The 24,155-nt window shown below is 41.5% G+C and overlaps 1 protein-coding gene across 4 annotated transcripts in view; it reads left to right on the top strand.

Annotated features, from left to right (window-relative positions):
- The window catches only part of TET2 (tet methylcytosine dioxygenase 2), a 71,592-nt gene that overhangs the window by 12,278 nt on the left and 35,159 nt on the right, over positions 1–24,155 (top strand). The window contains exon 2 of one of the 4 annotated variants that reach the window (XM_027677106.1): positions 5,937–6,048. The exons of the other annotated variants lie outside the window; for them this stretch is intronic. The gene's annotated coding sequence lies outside the window, so the exon portion shown is untranslated. The remainder of the gene's footprint in view (positions 1–5,936; positions 6,049–24,155) is intronic. 4 annotated transcript variants of the gene reach the window in all.

Genomic DNA, 24,155 nt, shown 5'->3' with positions numbered 1-24,155 from the left:
TCAACTGGCACATGTCCATTATCTTCACATGTATATTTTTTACAGTAGATGTCTACTTCAAAAAAAAAAATCCCTTCTTTACCCTTGAAGTTCTGTAAAGACGTTTGCATTCTATGCCAAATTACTCCAAAGCAGTTTGCTTCCTAGAAGTTAGCAGTTTATACTAAAGTGGAGTATATGGTCAGACTAGTTTTTGACAGATTCTAGCATTCTTGGTAGTTGTCTCAGAAATACATTTATGTGGAGGAAGACAGGTTCTATAACTATGAGTAGTTTCCACAGATAAACAAAGCTTTCTTCAAAAAAGCTGCTAAATGAGCAAAAATAACCAACACTTGTTAATAAATCACTTCCAGGTTTCACTTTTGGAATCAAAGAATTTAATCTCAGCTTTGCAAAAGCCTACTAAATGGTGAAAAATTCTTTTTCCCCTCTCAAGTAGAAAGTTTGACCTTTCAGAAGCAGATGAGATGATAGAAAGATGGTAGTTCTATTTTATATTAGTTGCTATAATACATCTCGGTGTTTGTAAATAATCATAATGACAAAGCCCGTGGGAAAGACACACTATGAGCTTCTCCATCCCTCTCTTCCAATACAGTTCAATCCCATTACTGAATAAAACTTGTAAGTATAAAGCTAGTCCACAGTCTTCATCTTTTCCAACCATACCCATGGTAGGTCTGCATTAGAGTTGTCAGAGTTCATGCAGAGTTTTTTTGCTATGTAAACAAAACAAAACAAAACTAGAGAGGCTGACACATGTCCACTCCGGCCTGGTCACTAACTCACTTCTTGTGGTCAGACAGCTCTACTTCGAGCAGATGAAGTGCTCTGCAGGTCAGCCTCTAACTCATCACGGGTTTTGCCCAGTCTCCTAGCTATTTTTAATCTTGCATTGAGAATGTGAGCAAATGTACTTGGTCAGTTATTGATGTCTTTTCACTGCTGAATGTTCATTACAATGTTCATTACACTGTATATAATGGACCTAGAAATAAGAATGGAAGTACTGAAAATAGGTCACTGCTGTGTTCCTATTTTAAGAGCTCTTTGTAGCATTTCTCCTGCCTGAGGAAAGCAAATCCACCTTACTGTGAAACTGTACAAGTATGGGGAGACTTGGAGAAAGGAGAATTAGAGCCTTAAAGTAAAATCATCCCTTAATGTTATAGCTTTCTCTTGGATATGTCATTGTACATCTTCTGGAGTCTTTCTTCAGAAGCCCTGAAGCACTTTTTAAATTGTTCTTAATCAGAAAGTACTGAGGTTTATAAGGACTGGATTATTAGTATTTATGATGTCTGTGGGCTTCACCAGTACGTTTAACTTAACCAGTGTAAGGTCCATCCAGATACACAAATTCTGTCTGGTGCATCTTTGACTCAGAGAATCTTCTTACTGTTACTGTTTATGATATTTTCTTATGTTATACAAAGAGCTTCTTTTAGCCACCCAGTGAAGAGAATATAAGGGAAGAAATGCTGCTTATGATAAAGATTAATTTATCCCATGCTTTCGGTTGGATCAGGAGGGCAGGAACACTATAAGATTACCATTGTGTGCTACAGGGTGAATACCGCCATTGTGTCAGTTTAGATGAGTATCTCAAAATAAATACAGACTCTGTCATGGGTTTGTCCTCTAGGTAAAAAAGCAATGGAAATCTTGTTTAACAAGTTCAGCAAAAGGCACACCTAAAGTTTAATTATGTCTTCAGATGCATGGGTGCAAGTCTTACTAAAGAGTTTTACAACTCCCAAGGAACAGACTTGGGACTTTTGATTTTTCTTATACTGAGATTTGGTGATCAACAGTCATGACAGTGCACAGTTTGGGAAAGAAAATCCCTTGGCATAATAAACAACTATCCCTGGCCATAGCTTTCTCTGCCATATGTGTGTGTGAGAGAGAGTGAGAGATTACTCACCAGTTTATAATTTGCTGCAAATCCCCCTCTTCCCTCACCCTTTTGAAAAGCCAATCTGCCGAAAAAGCAGGGGAAGTGGAGAAGAGATGAAACAGCACCTTGGTATTTACCTGAGGGATTTGTCATTAATGTCTTTTGGAGCTGGGAATCTTGGATAGGATCTGAATTGCGCTACCAAAATTTGCAGCACTGAGTGAGGCAGTGGGAGGACTTCCTGACCTGAGAGGTACGCAGACTGGGGTCACGCTGTTCCTCTGTCTCTGTTACTCATTGTTTTCTCAGCAGAAGATGGGTTCCTTAACAGACCAATTGCTTATTGCTTTTGTGCAGAGAGAAGACAACTTACAAAACACCTGCTGGACAGTACGTTAAGTCACATTCACAACTGCCCACAGCACTCAAAGGCAAGGTGGGAATATGCAACCAACCTGCAGAATATCTGCTCAGCACAAACCACAGGCAGAAAATGTTTTGCATCACCTTAAAAACATAACAAGTCCTGTTAATTCAAGAGTTACAAGAACTATGATGTGTGCAAAAGAGAACAGAAACAATGAAAGAAAAAGGAAGCATTTTAGATTTTTACAGTACTGGGGAATGTAGAGGGGAAAATGCCCAGAGATGTTCTTAGGAAAGCAAGAAAATACCACCTTACAGAGTAAGTTTTAAAAAAAAAAAAAGTTGTCTGAGCCATACCAGCAATGGCTTCTTCATGTTCACAGGATTAAGCCAATGAGGTGCTGAGGTTTCTTCCTCTGTCTTTCAGTCCTACAAGAAACACTACTGTGCTTTGCCCACCAGGCTGACTTTGTCCATGGCCAACCTCCAAAGCTTCAAAATAGGATGAAACCTCCATTTCTAATAGTCAAATTATACATCAATAAAAGAAAACAGCCTTTACTATTTAACAGGCAAGCTGCAGCAATACTGATTTATGAATTCAATAGAGATACACTGGAAGCAGCAAAATCAGACCTTCTCTTTTACTCATGTTCCACTATCCTAGCAGCCTAATCATTTATCCTTGCTGAAGGTCCACAAATGTGGAGAGTATGGTTGTCTCAAGCACAGCAAATACCATGAAATTCCATGTAAAAGAATGTCATGCTCCAGTGTTAAGTTTTGATGTGGAAAATTTAGGTTAGTTTAACTTTGAAGGGAAGAGTGGCCAGCATGTTTCCTTTGTGAGCCTCTTTATAGTCTGTGCAAACTTGCTTGCACCCTTATCCAGGAAAATTCTAATCAGGATATACTAAATAGTATGTCCCTGTACCAGTGCACAGCAGTGAGAAAGATGGACAAGTTGTTCCTAAAAGTTGTATGAAATAGCCATGGAAGAGACCATTTATTCCATCTTCTTCTCCCATGTCAGCAAAATTGTAACTGTCATTTTGACAAATAGTTGGATAATCTGCTCTAGAAGACTTCTGCTAAAGGAGATTCTGTACTCTGCCAAGTCTTCTCATTTTGATGAACATTTTTTCCTTTTGGACAGATATAGCATTCCAGTTGAAGCCCTGCCGAGGCTTGAGAAGAAAGGTAACAATGTCTGACAAAGCCACACAAAGAGGACTTACAGCCTGTGCAAAAATTGCCTTTTTTTCTCAAAAGGACTCACATAACTGTTCAGCTTGATGTTTAGTGTAACTCCAGGAACTCCTGTTCCTCATTCAGTGTTTGTGCTTACAACTGTTCCTGCCTTTTGAGATACTGTCCTTGGGTTTTGTATTTGAGAGACCTCAGAAGAACTTCAGAAAAAAAGCCGGTGTGTGAAACAAAGAAGTTGGTGTCATCAAGGAGGAGGAACTGCATACTGGGGGAATCTTAAAATAAGTACACATTTTTGTACTTACACATTTTTGTGAGGGTCTGGTGATCCATTAGACTGTGAATTTTTTGGCCAAGGACCATGTCAGTGTTATCTGGGCACACTGCCGCTATTCCATGCATGATGCAAATGCTCTCTGCCGCAGAAGATCTGGACAATATAATGAACAGCTTAAGTGTAGGCACTTGCTCAATGTGGCAGTTACGAGAAGTGGGAAAAACAAATCCAATACAGTACTTAATCTTAGTATTATTTATGGTTTTGTTAAGCTGTTTTCGTGGATGAAGATAGAAACATGTTTGAGAGAATGCAAAACACTAGAAAATATTTCTCTTGAGCTGTAGTGCCAGAGGTGTGTGGTTTGTCCATGGGAAGATCTGAGTTCTCCTATTCTTTCTTGTTCCAGTGAAATTTTCAGATGTTCCCATGTATTCTGACTCCGGGGTCCAGGCCTCAAAAGGGGCAGCACAGTATGAGGGAGCAGGAAGTGGAACACAGTGAAAATAACTCTGGAGTGTGAGCTAGATACCATGGGCTAAAGGCAGAGAAGGGGTCTCAGGAGCTTACCTTTGGCTCTCTAGCACAGTTTGAAGAAAGACAGTATTCGAAGAAGGTAACAGCCAACAGATTTCAAATTGCTTAAAGGAAACAAATATGACAGGTGTGCTTAATCTAAGGACCTTGCTGTCACATGCTGCTGCTGATGCAAGTTCTTTTGAAGGTGGCAGGCATTTCTGTGAATTAGGACCGTGTCTAGGCGCCTGCTCCTTAGGATACAAGTGATAGGGGGGTTTAAGTCTCATGGTTCTGGCTGTGAGCTGGAGGTTGCTGAATGCATTACTGAGTGATTATACATTTCTCTGAGGCATTTGCCCTTTAGCAGACTATGATAAAAACAGACAGTTGTTTGCTTCAGTGTGGCACCTCTCAGCTGCTGCTGGCTCTTCCCCCTGTGCTCCCTCCTCCAAAGACTTCCTATGTCTGAGAGTACTGCTACAAAAACAGGGTCCAGAAAATCTGTTATTAGGAACATACACAAACTGAACACCTACCCCAGGAAGCTATACTCTTCATTTGTTTGTAATTGCAACATTCCAGAAAGTTGTAGTTTATGCCACCAGCAGCTAGTGTGGTCACAGTTCTTTCTAAAGCAGTGGCATGAACTGTTAAATTATCTAAAAAGAGCAAACAAGTGTGGTTTTTTTTCAAAGATTAGATTGAAGGAACAGGAAAAAGCTCTCTCCTGTAGTTCTCTCTTCTTGTCCTCTTGTTTCTAGTTTTAATATTTAATGAACATGTGATATTGTTTTAAGCTAGTCCTGATGGTCTTATGAAGCTAGTATTTAGAGCAGATGGCTGCAGTGCTTTAATAAGATGGTTACTATAGAAACACAGCACTGTGAAAGCAATAGTTTCTGTATTGCATGGTTTCCTCACTAAACATTTTAAAGACTCCTGATCTACATGTAGCAGGCCCAAAGAGGACTCACCAAGAAATGGAAAAGATAGTATGCCTGTATGGAGTATTTACTTCAGCTGGGGTCCACTTAAACCTAGCTGGATAGCTAACATTTTTGTGGATTGCTAAAGAGCTGCTTTAAAATAACATGAAACATGAGAAGAGAGATAAGCAAAAATATTGATGGAAGAGATGACTGTGGGCAGGAGACAGATCATTGCAGTTATCTTTTTTTAGAAGGTGAGTTGGACTTAAACATTAATACAAACAAATTTAAAAGCGGAAAACCCCTCCACAAACAGTTAGCTAATACACCCAAATATTTACTTTGCAATCCCAGGCTTTTTGTTTATGTCATCCTTGCATATCCAATGCTGCCTATCAACACACTTGTTGCAGCCTAATGCATGGGGAAGGACACATTGTGTACTTTCAGGGATTTGGGCTTTTTATTACTGCTTCTAGTTTTCTTTATTCTGCCAAAACTGTTTTAACCTCAAAGTACCTAAATTCCTCTGCATTTGCCAAAGAATTTTATAGGCTATGACACACACTTTAGAAATCCTTTTAAAATGTTAATTATATATATGAATGTGAGTTTGCACTAAATCAGGATATTCAGGGGGGTACATGACAGTCTTTCTGAAAGGGTTACTGGTTCTGCTGTGCAGAACTGGGCAGGAAAGTGCTGCCTCATCTGACTGTCTCTCTCCCTCCAGGAAATTTAGAAGTAGTTTTCAGCAGTCACAGAGGATGAGTACATGGAGATACTGTTTGTAGAACTGTGGAAACTATGAAGCAAAGAAGGTTTCAAAGTAACACTAACCTCAGGTAAAGATAGCACTTGTGAGAAATAAAATCTATTTCATAAAATGTGGGCATCCTGCAGAAACTCATATATTGCAGTATAGCCAGCACAACAGCGCTGACCTGGACTAGGTTCACAGGGAACTGGAGATAACCTGGGCATTTTCTTTGTTTTATCCTTTCTTTTGTTTCTTTCTGTTCTCCTGAACTCAGCAGGTGTTTGTGCTTGCATGTTTTTGCACTTTAGAACACCTAAACTGGGCAGATTCAGTTGCAGGGTTTGCCTGTATTATGAAGCTGAACACATCATCATTTCAAAAGAAAGAAGGGGAAAAAAGCTGTGAGAAACACTCAACTAATAGGGTTTTCCTCTACCCCAAGACTTAATTTCTTTCATCGGTTCCTGTTTCTGTATGGTCATATCTGAATCCTTTATGGGCTTTTTCTATGACTTAAAACTTTCAAAGAAGGAAAACCACATATGATCTAAAACACCTCCCACCTTTGTGCTTTGTCACTATGGCCCTCACCACTGTCATTCTCTACACACCAAAGTACATCCTACCTACTTTGCACTGCCCTTTAGTTTCCTTCCTTGGAAACATTCAAGTATTATACCTCATCTCACTTGTGAGGCTTAGCCTGCCTCACTGCTTATTGTATTTCTCTCACGCCTGTAAAGTATTACTGCGAGCAGCACTGCCCACAGCTTTGCAAGTTTAGCAAGTCTAGAAGTCAGAGGTATTCCCTGCCCTGCTTTACATACCGTCTGCTTTGGTTTAGATGTATTTATAGTGCAGTAGTAGAGCTATAGACAGATATTCAGAAACAAGTATCAAGCCCTTAATCATGACACTATGACATTAGATGATCCTTCAGTACAGCGTTCACACTCCGTGGAGGAGGAAGCTCACCCTCGGACTTACTCCACATGCACTTACACGTACATTAAACACACAGGCACAGCACACAAAAACAGACATCTCTGTCTCTGTTTTCATAATAGGAATATTTTTAGGCATGACAGATACTATGAAGGAACTCTGCCCAGATGCACTCAGGATGGATGGGGCAGGCTATTTTAGGTTATTACGCAGCAGTTCTTAAAAAAGAAAACTTTGTAACATTCAGGCAAAAGCTTAGCAGGGAAATCTGTCCGTCAGACACCAGCAAGAAGAGCTGTAGGGGAATGGGTAGCCCTGTGGTCTGTATGAAGATTAAGCCCTGGACCCACTCAATGGCCTCAGGAGGGCTTGCTTGATCCATGAGCACCTGTTTCCAGTCCTGTGCTTCATGCAGGATTGTGGTCCTTGCACTGAAAAGCTCTTTTCCCCTTTTCCCTTCATTAACAATAACACGAACATGAGCACTTTTACACAGTGGTCATTAGTTAATCTCAGAAATAATGTCATTGGCTGCAGTGAGATCACATGTAAGATCTTACATGCATCCATGTACGAAACTCAGAATATCACCCTTTAGGAAGAAACAGATAATAGTGAGGGGAATCATAAGCCAATTACATATCCTTACAGTGTCTGACAGGAGGCCCCTAGCTCAGCAGAGGCCTGAAGACTTTACTGTGGTGCATAAATACCAGATAATTATTTTTTCCGTATAGACTTTAAATTATTTGTAAATGCAAATACTGGGTAGAGGCACAAAGCTCAGGTACTGCACCAAATGAGACAGTGTAAAGTTGAGAAAATCCTTGCACCCTAGACCTTAATATTCTGCTTTTATGGTAGAATGTACGAGTTGAAAGAGGCAGAAAGCTCTTTGTAAGATCATAACAATAAAAAACTCCCCAAACTTAGGCTTAGCATGGCTTGCAGTAGGGACATTTTGCCACTTGTCTGTGCTGACATTGGCTTTTTCTTCACGCAAGCAGAAGTAGAAAATAAGTCTGGTGATCACAACCCCTGGGAGATTATCTCATAGCACTATCTGCGTTAGTCCTAAAGGGCTGGAAACCTTTTGCATTGAGGTAGTCATAATTAAATGTGATCCCACTGCAGACAGTGGAGCTATTTGTGGAATTAATTAATCACTGGTATGAGTAAGGGGCTCACAAGTCAGCCAGAAGTTACTGTGGGAAAACCTCTGTGGGTTAAACTGAAAGATGTTGAGAAATGTTGATATTTAAATGGCAGACACAGTAGCTCAAGAACATGGGGAATAAGCAGCTCTGCTTCTAACATTTCCTGGCATATGACAGTTTTGATAAGGGGATTACTCTAAACAAAATTCTCAGTCTCACGTATGTTCATAGCTTTAATTAGACCAAGCATAGATGGAAATTTACAGTCTGCTTAACTTTCTATTTAAATCTCTCTGATATGTTCCCTTTGCACACCTGTTTGAAATAAAAGTGTGAGTGGAAAGAACAACCTCATGGTGCTCCTTCAGGCTTTCATTATACAAGATAGGTGGCCGTCTCTGCCTAAGTTGCCTTAGTTACTTAGAATTTAGAGTAATTTTTACTAGACAACTGGTATCCATGTGTGGAGAATGCTTATTAGTGGGTACAGTGGGAAACTGCAGGGAGGGGGCTACAAGAGGATACTGTAACCTAAGTAGCGTGAAGACTCTCCACTAGCTAAATCTCATAAATTGCTATGATAATGTGCATACATAATCCTGTCCCAGTTCCATCTGTAAATTATATTTTCTTCAGTAAAACTATACTGTTCACTCTTCTAAAACCACAATTGTGAATGTTACAAGCTAAGGGGGTTACTGCTGGTAAGCAGGACCTACCCTCATAGGTGAAAGTGTGAATATCAAGTCTCTAAATGTGATTTCACATTACTTTTCCAATATATTCTGTATTTGATTTCACATTAACTTTTCAATATATTCTATGTTTGCTAAAGGGGTCTTAAGTTTGTTTAATTTTGAAAAAACTACATGCAAGGGGGCTTAAGATCCTTACCATGAAAGAAAAAATTACTATTGTGTGGTAAAATTGAAGGCCTGAAGTGGCAGCTGACAGATTCTGGCATCACAAGGATTACACAGCTGTACCCACCACACCTATCAGCCTGACCGAGTAGACCACAACCCACCAGCTATGTTCTAAATTACAGGCATTGCATATATGCTGACACTCTTTTTTTTTACAAAAATCTTAAAAAGACCTTCTCACAAGAAGATGTAACCACATGAGAAGACTCTATTAAAAAAAAGAAAAAAGTGCACTCTGTAAATGACCCTGCCACACCCCCATTAAAATGGTGCTTTTTTGAACTTAATCCTAAACCCACTTAAGTGACTGAAACAAATCTGATTTCAGTGGTCTTGGAATCAAATAATTAAGTTTCATTAAGCAAATGCTGCCTGAGTGCCCAGGTGCAAGTATATGAAGAACTCTATCGACTTCTCAGTAGAAGGCTCTCATTAAATTCCCACCTGAATTGTGTTTCTAATGAGCCCAACAACCTTTGGGATCAAAGTTTCTGATTATTTTTATTTTAGCAGCAAGCTTGCCTGGACACTGAGTATTCTGGTTTTTCTGCCTGCTCAGTTCTCCCCTTCTCCTTCCCCTTTTTACTCTGTTCTTTTCCTATCAGTATGTGCCAGTGTACTGTACACTGTGCAGTTCAATTGCCGTTTATCTGATGGAGCTGAAAGCCTAGATCTTTCTCTATAACTTTTCTGAGCCAAGCTTTAAAAGCTTCTCCTTCTCCTCCCCCTTCCAGATCCCTTCAGGGAAGAAGCAATATGAACAAGAACATGCACAGATCTCTCAAGAATACAAATTATGTTCTGAACAGAAAGTTGGCTCATGCATGTCAATTACTTGTTACAAAGAATAAAACATTCACCTATAGTTAACCTTTAGAGGGAATGGAAAACATAAAGTTGTTGGTTGCTATATGCTTTTTACTAAAGTGGCAACTGGCAGGATGAACTGTGGAAGGGAAAAAAAGTTGCTCTAGAGAATTCTGGGAGAGTAATTTTGAGCCGTCAGAGAGAGGGAGAGAGAAAAAGTCTCACAGCAAAGGACAAAATTGATTTGTTGCCAGGGTGTGCAACATGGGAAGAAGAGACGTGCTCAGCAGTGGTGTTTAATTGTCCTTTTTATACTCACTGCACTGTCTGTAGTCAGGAAAAAAAAAGCCCAATCCTGAGTCAACTAATGCAAATGCAGAGGAGTTTGGCCTGCGTGATCTGATGGCCCTGCTTAAGCTCAGTGCCTTTGTGTGTTAATAAAACACCTGTGGTTTTGGTCCCTAGGACATGTGCTGTAAATTATTTGCCTCTGAGCATGCTTGTTTCTGGTGTATCTATTAGTACCTGCCTTTTCCAAACTCTTTTGCGTATTCATTTTTGCACTTTATTGCATGCTCTCAAAGCAGTAGTATCTTCAGGAGAAGACTGCATTGGCCTGTAGTGGCACAACTGATGGTCTGTCACTCTCATTAGACAGGATTGGCATACTCCATGACTTACTAATGTAAACATCTGGAAAAGTAATAATTAGGAGACCAGGGGGAATAGAAGTTGCCTGGACAGAGTTGAAAGCATCAGAGCTGATGGACAAGGTAGTGAAACATACTGCCAGCAGAAATCAGATAAACATTTTTTATGAAGATGCAAAAATACAATTAGAGTACATAAGTTTGAAACCTTTTTTGTCCAGTATTAATGATAAACTGAACTTAAGTTCTCTCCTTGCCTTGAACCCATGCTGCTCCACAGTGCTGGGGAAAACAGACTGACATCCTTTGCACTGAAGGGTTGTGCTATAGACCTCTTCATACGTGGCAAGGACCAAAACATCCATTGCAGTTTAGTGGATAAAATAAAACCTCTTAGGGCACACCAGAAGCTACAAATAGTGATTTAAATTTTATATTTTTTTAATAATAGAAATACTTCCTTGGGATCTCTCTGGTGTCTGTGTATGGGTATAAAGCTGGCTTAATAACTGAAGCCAAAGGCTTCTGTGTTCACAGTTCAGACCCAAATGGGAAGTTGACATGTGAGGTAATTTAGTGGTCTAGATCCTGGTCTGATGATGTGTACCTAAAAGGCACGAGGAATAGTTCAGTTCCACACTTGCTCCAGACACTCACATTCCTGACAGAGAGAGGCTAGTGCATAACTGTAACACTACCCATGGTGACAGTCAGGTGATGGGGTTGTGGCTGGGATTGCTCAGGTCTTTATATTACTCTTGACTTATGGTCACCTTCTGGAGGTGAAAGCAGAGCACTTGAGCCAGGCATCCAGCTAGACCATCGGGATACCAAGGGGTATAGAAACTATGATAAGTCATTCCTGGTTTGTCTTGGGATGGAAGGTGTTAAACGAGGGCATTTCCTTCTTCGGGAAATGGGTACTTGCAACAGAAAGTTATTTTTAGTCACTCTGTGCTGCAGGAGTTGATACATAGAGCCCTGACCTGTCTGCTGATAACACATTACCTCATTTGCAGCTCCACTGTTGACGTGTGCTCCACTGTGTCCTTGCTTGAACCTGGCAGGCACCGTGTGGTACAGCTGTCGTGGCATCGTTTGAAGGAGTACACTGCAGCAAGGAGGTTGCTACTTTTCAAGCTGACGCAGAAACCCCAAACAAACTCTCAGTAGCAACGTCTCCTAGCAGTAAGGCACGAGGGGACAGGCTTACTTCTGTGTTACACCAGAAATATCTGGAACGGTACCATTTTACAGCAGCACAGTCACACCATCTCACTGCGCTAATGCCACTGCTCAGACCTTGAGCCAAAACTCAACCAGTGGGGCTCTGCTGAAATCAGTGGATCTACCCTGATCTACAGCAGTGCAACATCTGCCCTTGTCTCCCCATTTCTTCCAAAATTACCAGATATTTTTGGCAAAGCAAACAGGGCATCTTTAGCAAGTGTTCAGTCTCCTTATAAAGCTTGGCGCAAACACCAACGACTACCCCACAGACTCCCTTCCTTCTCCCTGCCAGGCTTTCACTTCTGCCAGCACAGCACCACATCCATCTGGACAGCCAGACAAGTTATTCCCTTCGAAGGCAGCCCGGTTGCCTTTCCATGAATTGGCGCAGGGATGGCATGGCGCCGTGCCGATGGACTGGAAGCCTTCCGCCGGGAGTACGCGCGTCACCTCTGTGGCACGCTCGACATCCCTTGGCCTGAGGCCCATGGCCTGCAATCCTGAGTCAATGCTCAAACTAGACTTGTCACCCAGCTGACAGTGTAGTGACCTTACTCCATGACACAGATTTGGTTCCATGGGTCACAGAAGAGATATCGTATAAGCCATTTGATCATTTTAAATGGGGCATTCAGAGCAGCTAATATGAACTAACTAGATGGGTAAATTCATCCTCATGTGTATTTTTGCCTGTATAGTCACTAGAGATGTTTTTCTCATCATGTCCATCACTGTTACCATTTGGTCACACCACACTAGCTCTAGAAGGAAGTAAGAGCAAGAATGTCATTCACAGAAAGCTGTACTTCACAATTTTGTTAATGTTTAGCTTTAAAAGGAAGAAATCAGAAAGTCGTATTTCTTATCTGATTTCTTGCCTATATAAACTTTGTTTCACCTCTCGCTTGCTATGTTCACTTTCTGCAACTTGAAAAATATCACTGCTTTATTTCAAAACTTGCTTTTGTAAGCTTTTTCTTCCACTACCCAGAACCTCTCTTTTCATATCTAGCCTTTCCCATTTCACATTCTCACTCATCTGTTCTTGCCCTCCTCTAAGATCCTTCCTTTGATCTCACTGCTTTTTTTCCCAAAGAAGGCCAGCCATCTGATTAATCTAACCAAGGACCGCATCTGTATCTGGAGACATACAGCACTCTCCTTACTCAATTCTTGGCAGCCTGCTTGCTCCCAAAGCACCTACACATTTTCTGCTTGTGTGATGACCCTGCTTCCCTTTGTGTCCTTCAGACTTCTCTCTTCAATTCCCGCCACCAAACTTCGCAACTATCTTCAACTGTTTCCAAAACAGTTCCCTTCCTAAATTAAATATTAGGCAGAGACTTCTAACACATTCCCAGCTGCCTGCCCCTTTTGGTTCTGAGGCGCTCCAGCCTTTCACATGTATGTCACTTTGATGTGTGTGAAATGTTCCCTGGGAAAAGTTGTTGACTGGCACGAAATTCTTAGCATGACTTAGCATGCATTAAAACAACACAGAATTTTTCTAAACTGCACCACCTCTCTGCCCTACCCCTTTCTGAAGCATTGCTCTGGGCTTTACTTCTGATTTACTGTCCCCAAAACATCACTTACTAAGTTTTTCTCCATAGAAGACAAAAAAGCTGTCAATCCAAAGTACTGTCCTCTAGCCAGTCCCAAATTACGATAAGTCTGTCACAAGGCTTGCTTGGTTTTACTTCTTACCTTTTCACCTCCTTCTGTGAACCCAAACAGGGAGTGTCTTCCATGAACCTGTTCCACTTGCCTCCAGAAGAGCTCCTCACATAATCTTCACTGGGGATTGTGGGGTCCAGGAGTCAACTACTGTCCAGGCTTGTTTAAAAATTTGCTTTCTCTGTTGTCTCCTCTCCACTTCCAACTCTTACAGATAGTGTTCCCTGGTGTCCTCTGACTTGTGGTTAAGGTGGTATGTCTGACAGCTTTCTGCTTTTTGGTTTGAATGTATTTCCCTCACCCATGAATACCAGCAACCATTCTGCTCACTACCACAAGCTACTGCAGTCGTACATCCTTTGTGTGTCTAGAAAAATACATATTAAGCTAGTGTGCCAGCAAAATGGGTAATATGGGATGATACTATGCATATGCACCTGCCCATCCCCCACAAAGAGAGTCCAGTGCAACTATCGGTTTTCAGCCATATGTGACAGATTTAGTGCTCCAACTGTTGTGAAGATCGGAAGCTGGGTAAAGGAAAAAAACCCTGTAAACATCCCAGCAATGGAACAACCAATACATAACTTCCCATGTTATTGAACGCCAGAGAACCCTCATGGGAGAGAGCCTCTAAACATGTTCCAGCCACAGGAGAAGCTTCCTGGAAGCAGGAGAGTTTCACTGCTGAAACTCTCAGTCACTCAAGGAAAGCAAACCCAGCCTTCCTAATCTCCGCCTTCCTAAGGCTTGCTGCTCCTGAAACTACCTCCTTGGAAAGCATGACCTGGGTCCCAAATCAGGAATAGTTTCCATTCCAGTCAGAATCATTTAGCGTTTGCATTTCTGCTCAGGAGTAACAAATACTAGTTCACAGCATGTGTTAAATCTCAGAATACAAGTAATGGTACTGAAACCCCTTGGAAAGATGTTATCTCTTAGGTTAGTGTTTGGGTCTAAAAAGCTCTGTAAGGAATTCTGGATAATGACAGATATGTACCAATTCTGGAGAAACCATCATCCTGGTGGGGTTTGATCTACTAATTCTCACATCATAGCACTTCTTCAGCATAGCATTTATACTTCTTCAGCACAGAGGTTTTTGTATAACCTGCTCACTGCAGAATAACCTACTTCAGTGGGATAGAGGTACAGCTTTACAGGATCCTAATAAAGGTATTTATTCAGTAGAAATTGCAAGACAATCTGAGAGGTCTTGAGGAAGTCTCAGACTATGTATTCATACTGAAACAACTACCATAAAAGGCAAGAAAAAATTCTTTTACATAGTGCTGAAGTGATTTAGAATAACCTATGCAAGGCTCGAGGGAGGAAGGAAAGCACATGGCTGAAAACACTCAGGAATATTTTGGCTTGCACACAGTGTCATGCCCACTAGTACAGTTATTCACATTTCTATATATAGCTCTCTGTATCCCCAAGATTGTCAAGGTGTTTTGTACAGTTTATATAAATAAAAACCCAACATGTAAAGGATCACTCCTTTCAGTTCCTGCCCTTTCCTTACTCTGAACAAAAATGTAGTTAACTGTTTCAGAGGAAGACAGATTTTGTGCCTGTAAATCAAGTTACTTCATTTTTTTGTGTTGAGGGTTTGGTGCTGACATAAAGGGAAGGTGGTTTTACACCTGGAAATATGAGCCCCACTTCCTGCCGCATTTGGCTTTTCCTTGTAACAAAGTTAATTTATCTGCTTAGCAAGGGAGGTCCAGTATTGCAGCTCAAGGTGGAATTGCACTTTTTGGAATTACTGCACTTTTTTTTTTTGCATAACACTTTGACCTCAGCTTCATAAGGGTGATTCTGGTGACTGTCCACATATTGGCAGGATCTCGTGGAGGTCAGCAGCAGTCCCACAAGCCACGTATGGGACTGCCAATCAAAGGCCACGGGCTGGCATTACGGGGAGCGGGCTACCAAAACACCAGCGGTACACACAGCTCAGGTGCCCTGCGGGAGAGCTGCATCCAGGCACCTGATCTGTGCATCCTGTGGTCACCAAACCTGCACACCTGAATTCCGGTAAAACAGGCCCTAAGGACCATCTGTCCAGAGGCATTTAGAAGTCTAGAGAGTCAGATGGGTGCTTCTGTAATTCCACAAAGTTTCCAATTACCTTTGTAAATCCCCATGATGTGCCTCTCTGCATGTCTTATGTGCTTAAACACCACTGCACATTTTGGCCCGTCTTTTGATCATTTCTTCAGTCTCACACTCAAGTTTTGCTGAGTGCCACACTGTTGCCCCTTCCTAGCCTCAACAGGAATAAACATGGCTTCTCCTCCATGTCTCTGTGCATTTCAGGTGCTCAACCAGCAGCCTGGCTGCACGTGGAGTGGAGAGCTGCTTCCTCAGCAAGTTCCTATCAGGCAGCTGGCTCAGACCCAGTGAGGAGGCTGCCTCCAAAGCACGTGGATGCACATGCAGCTTTTTCCAGCAGCAGAGCTGTTCCTCTCCAAGTCTAGAGATCAAGGTCCTCACAAGGAGCCAACTCCTTTCTCCCATAGGGATTTGTCCATTCTGCCTACAGGAAAACTCTTACGTTCTTGCAAGTTTCACAGCGATTATACCCAGGTTTAGACAACAATGAACACACATGCAGTGGAGTAACAGTGAAAGCAGTTCCTCAGCGCTCCATGTACGCACAAAGCTGCTGTTAGTCACGCACAACAGCTAGATAAAAATCCAGCCTGTTGCCTCATGATCTCTGATCACTGTGGAAATCGTTCTGTTGCCTGGTTTGCAGCAGTCACCTCACCATTGCATTCTTCTCCTGCATTTGCTGGTTTTCCCCATTACACAACCCGGTTAGCTATTTTTCCTGAATTAAAGTTACTCCCATTCCTTGCATGCTTACATGATTACACCACAATTATCTATGATGTAATTAAGAGCTCTGCCCATTTGGCATCATGTCTGCACTGTGGAGTAATGCACTCCTACTTGGTGCCTTCTGGTTTCCAGGCAAGGCCATGGGAGGACATTCAGCTGAGCGGAACCCAAAGGGTTTTCTCACTGAGACCTACCTTCCTGGCTTCATGGAAAATCTGTTTATTCTCCTTACGAATACCCAAAATAGTTTTTGGGACAACAGAAACAGAATTCTTATGGTTAAGCATAGTTCCTCCTTTTTCACTATAATTAAGAATTGCCTGGAATGACTCACCTTTCCCCATACACCCCCTCTTAATGACTTCCTCCTGGATTGTACCCTCCCAGCAATGGAGGCAGCCATCAGGGTGAGAGAAGAAAGGGACAACCACCCTTGGTACTTTCTTCAGACAAAACTGTTCCTGAAGTGTTCTTTCCTTAGTGTGTTCGTTATTGTTGTCCAAAAAATAATGAAAGGAAAAACGTGCCTATGTTAACTTGTCAAGGGAAGGAAGCAGGGCAAGAGGCTTGTTTTTAATTAGTCATTTTGTGAACATTTGTGCAAGGACAGAGTCTGCTGCCAAACAGCCTCTCAATTAGCATGTCCCTCTGGGCAGACCTTGCTTGGGCTTATCTGTGGTTTACAAAGGTGGCAGAGAGAGAATCCTCTTTTATGTGTTGCTAGGATAGGAGACTGGTACAGTGGGTGCTGTCTAACTGGGAGCAGTGACCCAGTTCAGTAAACCTGGCTTGGCTTCTGTGGGACTGCAGTGGGATGGTGCACAGGAGCAGGCTGTGGGACCCCACCAGGCATGGAACAGGAAGCTGTTTCTAGTGCTTTGTTAGGGAAGAGAGGTGAAATGTGAAGCAGTAAGACATGGATGAGGCACGATTTGAGAAAGTAAAAGTACACTGAGCAAAGACATGCAAACCCAGACAGCAGCTTTTGTCACTGGTTGGTATTTCTTCGCAAAGACCACTGTTTTTATCAAGTTCTCCAAACTTGGGAGAAAATTAATGAAGAGTATTTTTTCCTGGTGAAAACAAGGTATGCATCCAGGCTTCAAAAAACACAGGATATTTTACCACAGAGATATTTTAAAAGTTTTGGCATTTTTATCACACAGCAGAAGAGTGTTTTGCATCACTGAAACTCCCTGAGGAGTGCAGTAGCATTTCTCAGCATGTTAATTGTCACACAGTGCAGCGGGTAGCTTCTGCTCAGGAGAAGGGGTTGGCAGTAAAGAGATTAAAATGATGATTCAATCAGGAGACTCTCAGAAATCTGCCTAGTGACTATTTTTTTTTTATAAGGACTCAGGCTCTGTGGCATAGTTACAAAGGAGGAGTCTTAATTAAAATTAGCAGGCAGACGAAGCATTTGAATGGGCATCTTTCAATTCTTTTTCCCTTTCAGCTCACAGTAAACTCTCTTCTCCTTTTCTGTCTTTTCTCACAACAACTTAAGTTTGCTTGAACAGTTTTGCTTGTCCCATTTTCTTTCCATCACAAAAAAAAAAATCCCTTAAATTATACCCACTCTAGAATGTGATGCAAATAACTTGCATTTCTATGATTCCTCTCAGGCAGGAACAGTTTAGAGGCAGTTCTGCCTCTTATCAGCCTATGAGTTAGTCTGTGTATCGCTCACTATCCCCTGTTACAGCTTGCGAAACAGGCACAGACATTAACTTAGGGTCTGCATCATGATTAGCTTTTGCTGGGTGTCCATAACAGAAGTTACATGTGGTTTATCTGCACGTTTATCAGATCAGAACAGAAATGTTGCTCAGTTCGGGCTTCAGCTGCTTCTGTTTCTGACACCTGTTGACAGTTAGGAATAAATTTTTATGCACTAGGAAAGGCAAGCAAAACTCAAACTGTGAAGATCTTAAAGCTAAAATAAGCCCTTGAGCTTTCATATTTACATATACGTATGTATAAAACATGCAAGATTTCACTGCTACTAGCAAAAATCATGTCATACTACATGAATTCAGAAATAAGTGTTATAAATAAGGGTAATCAACAATTTAATTTGCACCTTCTGTTTCACTACCTATTCATCATGCAGGAAAAGCAGGCAAAGCTCCATTGCCTGCTTTCACCAGAGAAAACTCAAACCATTTCATATGTATAGTGTCACTTCCTTAAACCAAATTTTCCTGACAGAGCAGATAGTAAAGAAAGCACATGCTCTTGAGTAAGTGACAACATTTAAAGGACTGGCAAAATGAAATTTATTTTTTTGATTATCATCATCATACAGTTAAACAGAGCACAAAGCCAGGTAACTTGGCTATTAAGTTCATTACATTCCTAGATTTTGGAACAACTTTCAGCTCAGCAACTTGCTATGTGTGTACTTTGCCAGGCAGAGCAAGCCAGCTCGCTGTATTTCTTGCTGGGGTTTGGAATTAATGTAGATTCAAAGCAGATGGGGATGTTTCTGCAGCAGCTGAATAGAAATACACAGAAAATGAGAAAACTCCTTCCCCTCCCCCTCCCAATTAAAGTCAGCTATCATCTCGTTCGGACAAAGGCCTGTTCTTCTGCAGACCGCATAAAATTATCTATCCGGTGAAGCTCTGACTTTCCGTACTATCGGGGCCGTTTGTGAAGTGCCGGCGAGCCCCCGGGCCAGCGGCACCCACGGTGCTCGCAATGCCGCTGGTAGAGAGGAGCAGAGCGACCTCTGTTCAGGAACTCCTGCAACGCTCGTTTTACATACAAAGGGAGAGGAGAGGAACGCAAAACAACGAGAACCAAAATCAGCGAAACAGAAAATTATTTCCTGGATGGCTGGTGCCTCATCGGCATTCAATCTAACCTGTTCTGTACTGGAGCAGCACAACAAAGCCATCCTCCTGGATTAGAGGTTAGTAAGTACAGACAGCTGGTCTCCCCCTGGATCTCTCCGGTACACTGACCTTGCATAGGGAATCCCTCCCTCCTTTATCCTTAGATAAACTCCCATCGTCCCTGAAACTGGAATAACTGTGCCATCTCACAGTCACATTGCTTCTGCATCTGTCATGCTTCATTGTGAACCACCTTTGTTTTCAGCAGGGAGTTTCAAGCCATTACCTGCCTAAACCAGGATTCATTCAATGTGTTAGTGACTGAGGGTTTTCTTAACCCAGGCACAGGAAGATTTCTTGTATTTGCATTTTTCTTCTCTATTAACTAACCATTAAAAAAAACCCAACAAACCAGACCCTCATCTCACCCTTTTTTCTCTAGAAAGCCACCAGTTTCAAATCTGAATGCTGATTTATGCCACTCTACCCCTGGTGGGTGCATTTTTTTTCTACAAACTTTGGATCCCCCCTTCACTCTTGCTGTTTCTTTTTCTTAGTCTTTTCGGTATAATTGGTCTCAGCTTTGATACTATATCCCCCCCCAAAGAGTTTCTTTCCTTCTCTCCTTAAAGAGTAATTTACCTTTTAGGAAAACACAACTGCCTCCCCCTGTGATACTGTCCTTATCTCCTCCATGCACAGCAAGAACAAGAATTTCTACTTCTTGAGAAAACACCCATAAGCTCAAGGAGAGAAAAGGTCAACTGTGACAAGGATTATTCATTTCTGTAACTCCTTCTCCTATCTAAAAAGATTCCTATTTTATGTCTGAACTACAGAACTAGGGTTTACCCTTTCAAAACCAAAAATCTTGCTACACCACTTGTATCGCCTGCTACAAGGTGAAGATACTGCTCTTTATTATGACAAAGGCTTGTTTTTCTGAATTGCTAAAATGCCATTGTAAGCTAAGAAATAATCCCTTTCTGTCACCCCTAAAGATAGCCAAGAAAAATCTTAGCTCTGTTTTAAATTTGGGAAGAATAAAAGAAAAAGGAATATAGAACTTTTTCTGTAGGACAAGAAGTAGAAGCATGAGATTTGCCTAGATTTTTTTCTTCCTCAGCAGCTCTCAAATACAGCTAATGTTGAAATGAAAACAATAAAAGCAACCAGCTGTGAGGACTGTAGAACGGAGGAAAGAAAGATTTCTGCCCATCCATTACTGATTCAGTTTCCTGCTGTAAAGCATTTTGCAATTCTGCTTGTAAGACAGACACTGATCATGGACCGAAGTCAGATGGGGTATGAATATACATATCTTTCTGGGTATAGGGAATCTTTCAGGAATATGCCTCTTATCTAAGACCCTGTGCTGTCATTTTGACTTTCCTGGGCTTTGAGTCAAACGCTCAGATGCTAAATTGTCATGAGCAAAAATGCAGCAACACAGATGAGCACGATTTCAGAATACGCATTCAGGAGCAACATTGTGGAGGTCAGGAAACTAATGCAACTACTTTGTGCATTTAAAAGTCACCAAAGATTTTAAGTGAAAAAGCACAGTTTCTCATTTGTCATGTTGGGTGACTTGACTTTAGCTGAGTGTTGTGTCATGACTAGGAGATAAATGACAGAACTGTGTAAATCTTCCCAGCAGATGATCTATTTGACAATGTAACTTTGTCAAATGCACTAACTATAACACTGAAAGAGAAAGCTGATGATCTTTGCTCTTTGGAGGTGTCAGGTACTTAATATTATCTGTCTTCTTCATTCAGCTACTATAAATCTGTTTTTTTCCCTTTAAGAGAAGATTATAATGAGATGAGAAGATTAGAAATACATAAACTAGACTTCAAAAATAAAGGTTTGGGGTTTTTCATTATTTTTTAAAAAGGCTCACAGAAGAGCTTCCCTTCAAGCAAAAAACACAAAGAATGCAAATAAACATTGTCAAACCATGAAAGACTCAGTATTACAAAAGAAGAGCTCTGTGGGAGTTACTGGGGCATGACCAATATACAAAATACCACCAACTACTTTTCCTGTTACTGCTTGTAGCACCTCTGAGTTACTAGAGTCTGTAATGTTTCTGTGTAAAATCTGGTCTGTGGTCCACATAGTGTCAGTTTTCCAGTCCATTGCAATGGATGCAAAAGTTTATGGTCCCTTTTCCATGCAAGTGTAAGCAAAGTAGCAAATCACTTTGCACTTATTTGAGTAGTTGCGCCTAGAACTAAAAAGAAATTATAAGGCCACAAGTAAGTACAAAAAGTTAACAGATGTTACAGCTGCTCCTCTTTTCAGTCTGATTATTGTAAACCCACTAAGTCTCAAGCCGAGAAAGTTCATTTAAAACTTAGAAGCATAGCTATTGCTTTTACAATGCCTGTGAATAGTTTATCCCTGAACTTCTGGTCAGAAAAAAAACACCCTGTATACTGTAGTATGTGCTCTACATGTTGCCTTGCCAAGTTGTACACAGTTCACAGCCTGTGGCCACTCCTTTACAGACACACAAGCTGCAATTTGAACAGGCAAAATGCACAGCCTCTCACTTCTCATGTTAATCCTAAGTATTCAAATGAAGAATGGTGCACAGATACAGACATAGTGCCCAAAGAGGAACGAAAGGTGGGAATAGCATTTTGCAAGCTGCATTCCCCAAGGATGGAAAGGTGCTGGGGTTTCCCAGCCATGTCAGTCTGGGATGCGGTGGCAGTCTGGCTACCCTGAATCCTTCAGGGAGAGTTATTGCTCAGCATAACGTGCACTAGTTACTGTTCTCATGTCTTCTGTGTCGTCTGCTCCTGAAAGATAATGTTGGCAGTACTTGCCTTAATTAATCTGTTTCTGTATATTATAAATATGTATCTGTACCTTAACAGAAAGAGGCAGCAATGATACTCAGAATGCTTAAAAAATGCGTTCCCTGCATTTTGTACATTGTTAGGTATTGGTTACTGTAGTTCCTTGTGAATCTGTATCTGTGGCTGTGACCTGTATAAGCAAAATAAATGGTAAGGGCTGCTGCCTTGTTCCAGCTGGAACGTAAATGAAGGCAAAGTGGTGTCACATGCAAGCCCCAGTATCATTCAGTAGCACACCACGCACTGCAGGGAATGGGAGGGCTCTCCAGAGTGTTAGCCTTAAAGATGTGGTTTCATAAATCCCATAGCTGGAATCTCAGGTCAGATGAGTATGTCTGCTGGTACCAGGCTAGATGGAAGGAGAGGATTTCAGTGCAAGTTGGCAGAATCAGGAAAGCATACAGAGCTGCTCTGCACTGGGAGCTACAGAGGGTCATGTGGGCAACTTCCTATAAAGACTGATTTGAATCAGATCAGCTGACTGATCAAGGGGGAGCCTCTGTAATAAACACCTTACAAAGGTCACTGCCTGCCGATTCCAGGGTGCACATGCCAATCCCAGCAGATGCCGCAGGAGCATCCCAACAAGGGGAGACTCGAAGATCGTGTCTGTTGGCAGTCCTTGGTAATTTCATCTCCAAACACTACTTTTGTTATTTGTACCCATTAAAATCTTTAGCTCTAATCTCTAGGTGCTGCACTGCCTTCCTCCAGCTTCAACTTCCCGCAGTTCTGTGGAACACATTCCCTCATCCCCATCCACTTCCTCTAGTTAACCTTGTAATGGAAAATCTCTCTCTAAACATCTCTTTCTCTTCCCTGTTGCTACCTGAAGTACATCGATCTTTCCTCCAACACAAATACAATTTGAGACAACAAAAATCTGAGACAAAAAAAAACAAACAGAGGGAGAATTATTACTGCTGACTGCATATTTTAATCTTTTCTAGCAATTTCCTTTGTAATCCTGATTGAGCTTTTTAGTATTTGGTAGACGCAGGTTGTCCGCAATGGGTCTGTTGTAAAGAGGACTGCAAATCCTTGACCCTTCTTCTATTTTCCCTCCTCAAAATTTAAAGCAATAGCAATGCTTACTACCATCTAGTTATTTCCATGATAGCCTGTTTGATAAGTCAGGATTTAAAACCAAACATCAAAGAAGCGTCTTCTATATCATGGAGGTTTTATTCATTTGCAAAGCAGTGTACATTGTTAGAAAGCAGTTCCTCAGCCCACAATACCAGACTGGTTTTAGCATAATCTCAGGATCATTTCTCAAGCTCATTGGCAGCAGCACCGCTAGAGTTAAAATGTTTTGGTGTTCTGTTTTTGCTCTAACATCTTTTTGCTGATTTCCGAGTATCTTGTTTTACAATAGCCTCCTTCAGGCAATAGAGTCCAGAGCAAAATTTAATCTTCAGAGAGCATAACAAAAGAAATCAGCCTTAGTTACCAAAAGATCATTAAGTAGTACCAGCTGTTTTCAAGACATTGAATTTTTTCAATGAAGCCAGAAAAAATGAAGCATAGACTAAGACTTTTGTGCTGCCTGGTTATATTGCAGTGTATGAGGAAACTTATGACGAGTCTGAGGACATCTTTGCCTCCACAGCTCTAGGGACAAGGGCTGGGGCAAGGAGCTCAGGCAGGGGGAGGTCAGGAGCTGCTGGGATTCCCATCAGTTTCCAGGATGGGACTGGGGCCCTGCAGGATGGTGCTGACACACGCCCTGTGTCCACTGCATGCCCAGCCAGCCGCTTTGTTTGAAGAGAGGAGCATGGTTTTGTTTGGATTGGTCAGTGAAAGGACTTAAAAGTGCTAGAGGGAGAAGACAGGAAACAGGATGGGCTCGGAGGCATCAGCACCCTGAACACAGACTCCAAACAGCTTCCTGCCATAATTTCTGTGATGGACAAGACATGCTGCAGAGTTGGTGCACAGCAGTATGGCAACACAGCCTGTCTCTAGCATTCACTAGTCCTTCACATACTTTTTTTAAAGGTTAACTGGAGGTACTCCAGCATATTTTTTTCTGCTTATCTCATTTTTAGTTCTAATTTTACATGCAACTAACTTTTCAGAACATTTGCATAATCATCAATACTTATCATAGACTTTTAAGACAATTTTTATTTGGGGAACTGAGGCATGCATCTGATTTTTTAAACATCATTTCCATGCAAGCTTTTGTGAGCTAGATGAGGCTGTTAGGAAGGTTTGTTTGCTGGTGAATG

The sequence above is a fragment of the Neopelma chrysocephalum genome, unplaced genomic scaffold (assembly GCF_003984885.1).
Source record: "Neopelma chrysocephalum unplaced genomic scaffold, ASM398488v2 Primary Assembly neopelma1_42b, whole genome shotgun sequence".
Taxonomy (NCBI): Eukaryota; Metazoa; Chordata; class Aves; order Passeriformes; family Pipridae; genus Neopelma; species Neopelma chrysocephalum.
The sequence above is the reverse complement of the archived record's forward strand: the minus strand, read 5'-3'. Positions and strand labels throughout refer to the sequence as shown.